This window comes from Echinops telfairi, unplaced genomic scaffold (genome assembly GCF_000313985.2).
Source record: "Echinops telfairi isolate 266 unplaced genomic scaffold, ASM31398v2 ScPeMD7_1;HRSCAF=3_1, whole genome shotgun sequence".
NCBI classification, from domain to species: domain Eukaryota; kingdom Metazoa; phylum Chordata; class Mammalia; order Afrosoricida; family Tenrecidae; genus Echinops; species Echinops telfairi.
The window spans coordinates 2,032,426-2,035,603 of record NW_022103897.1 but is presented as its reverse complement, the minus strand read 5'-3'; positions in this window follow the sequence as shown (position 1 = coordinate 2,035,603).

Below are 3,178 nucleotides of genomic sequence, written 5' to 3'. Positions count from 1 at the left end.
GAGATTCAGATAAAAACATGAACTTGATACATTTTAAAGTTGGTGACATAGATAGAAGAATAGATAGAAGTGGTTAGATAAAAATAATTGATTTGAAAAAAGCACAAAGAATAATATCAATAGAATTTAATGTAACTTATGTACAAATTCTTAATCAATACTTTTATCTGTTATCTAAGTTTTTGTATAAGTTTTTAAAATAAAAGTTGCAGAGCAAACTTTGGCTCACATTTAAATTCTATTTATAGTATTCTTGTAAGTTTTGAAAGGTTGTACTAAGTATATTCTTATTAGATTTAAAGATTTTTATAGGATAGTTATTAGAAAGGTTAAAAAACATATTTTGGACACCAACTAATCTCCTGCATTTCTCTTTTATAAATGAAAAATAACAATAGAGGCTTCTCTCATAAAGAATCACAAGGAATAGAACTAAATCATATGACACTGAAGAGCCCTTTAAATGTTGATTCAACACTCTGTGGTCTACTTAGGATCCCCAAACCAATTGTGACCCATTCAGCATCAAGAGGTTATCTATTCTGATAGAAAACAGACTATTGGAGAAAAAAAAACACAAAGAATTTTATAAATAGAATTTAATGTGAGCAAAAGTTTGCAGAGCAAAGTTTTGGCAGAGATAGTTCTTAAGGGAAAAAAAATCTTTTGGACACTCCATTTAATCTCCAGGTTTCTGCCTTTATAAACGAAAGGTAACAATGGATGTCTTTCTCATAAAGAATTATAAGGAATAGGACTGAATACTGGGACACCGAAGAGCTCTTTAAATGTTGATTCAATACTCTGTGGTCTACTTAGGATCCCCAAACCAATTGTGACTCATTCAGGACTAAGAGGTTATCTATTCTGAAGGGGAAAACGAGACATTATAAATCAGGTGACAGTTCATGATTCCAGAAAGAATTAAACATATTCTTTGTCCAAATGAACAGATGCGGGTATGAGTTGTGTGCTCTTGGTGAGAAGTAGCTAACAGCTGAAGCTGGTTACCAGAGACGGAGCACCATGCAAGAGAACCTCCAAGCACAGCAGCTCCCGACAGGTTGGATAAGAGTCTTGAATGAGGTCATCTAGATTGAGTTTAGACAACTGCAAAGCAGAACAATATGGCCGAAGACTGGCCTAAGACTTCCACACAACTACAGAGCCAACAGCAGCTGGAAACTCTTAAGGGCTAAATGCAAAGGAGAGAGTATTTCGGACATCAAAGGCATCAGTTTGATGAATGAAAATCAAATTGGATGGACTTTAATGCAAACAGCTGGGCATGATGCAACCTGAAAAGTCAGGTTTCCTGTAGGCGGTCAAACAGATTTATTAGAACCTCCATACCTCCCAAGGAGAATGTAAATAGAGTTTTTAATTATCTAGCTTTTCCCACTGCAAACAATAGAGATGGGAAGATGGGAAGATCAATAAACTGTACCACAATCTCTGGAATGACTTGGTGGCTACACTTGCTCTGCTTGTGCCAGACCTGTCCTTTCATTCCTTCCACTTTGCTCTCCCTTCATTTCTCCCCTGCCTCCCACCTCAACATGCAATACTTTTTTTTCCTTGGGATTCCATATTTGAATTTGATGTGGTTGATTCAAAGAGTAAATAAATTTTTATTTTTCTATTGGAAGCTCCTCTGAATGAAGCCTTGCCCTTCTTTGCTGGAGGCATGAGTGTGATAGGGAAATTGACTTTGGAGAATATGCTTGGCAACTGGTCTTGCTATGAAATACACCAAGAGCTTTTCATAGTTTTGCTTTAGACCAGGGCACATGCAGTTCATTTGATGATGGAGGGACCAGCCTTAAGATAAGGAGAAGGAAGAGCAAAGGTATGGTATCTTCACCATCAAGCTACTCAGTGCATGGAGTGGTTTCCGGCATATCTAACTTGACATTGACTTGGACATACAGAAACAAAATCTGAGGTATCTGTCTGCTGTGTAATGAAAGAGTGAGTCCAGTCTTATTCTGTTATCCACGGTAATTCATTTGAATCAAAATAAATCAAATATCTAGGACTAAGGGGATTATAGTTGTTGGAAGCCAACATTATTCTAATCTTTATTGTCCTTATTCCTTCCCTATGAAGGAAGCTCCTGGAAGATACAGATGATTATCCAAGAGGCATACAAGTTGCTTAATATTCTTTGTCAATTGCATGCTGAGGAACTCAGCAAGGTAAAGTCATCTAGTAGGCATACAATACCTATTTGACAAGTTAGTGAGTAACGGGAGCCAGAAATCTGTAAATGGGTCTCAACATGATCTAGTGCAAAGGGCTAGATGAGACACCTTCTGCTTCATTAAGTCATCTGTATCCAGTCAAATTGGCCCAGGCCCCAGGATCTGCAGAGCAAATTCAAAGCCCACAAAATGTAAACTGAGGATTAATGTATGGTTCCAAATAATACAAAGTTGGGGGGAAAAGATCCTCCAGTTTGGGGTATCATTTAACAGGATCTATTTGCTTAATTTCTAACCCTGTGAAATGATATCAAATCTGCATGTTGAAGATTTTTACCCAATACACCGCTTATCCTGATTTTGCTGCTTGATCAGTGAATGATTTCACTGACATGAAACTCTGTTCTTGTGCTTGTACCCACCAAGATTATTCCACTGATATGCTGAACAAAGACATGCAGGTGAGAGAGACTGGATGCAGCACATAATAAGCCTGTTTTCTTTCTCTCTTTTTTGAGCACAAATATTTTAATTTTCTAAACAAAAGGAAGTGTCCTTTAAGAGTTGCTACAGTTCAAACCTCCCCATATCCTTCACACTTCTGAGAGACAGAGAGTTATGACAAGGCTTATCACCAGGTGCTATCTACACATTTCAGCGAAGGGTCAGCGAAAGCTGAGGGCGTTTTCACAAGGAAACCCATAAAGGGCCACATACCGGTCTTGGTAAAGGAATTAAGAGCAGGAGCCCAAGCAGCTGGGCAAGTGGGAGAAGAAAGGACAACCTGGTTCAAAGTGATCCCATGAGGAAACCCAGTCCAAATTCTGGCTTTGGCATTATCGGGGTAACCCCGAGTCTGGTTTTTTCCCCACAGGTGACCCTAATAATAGACAGGTTGTTGAAAATCCAGTCCATATCCTACCAAGTTAAAAAGAAGTCCCTCGTTGACTTGTTGGGTCTAAGTGGTACCCCGC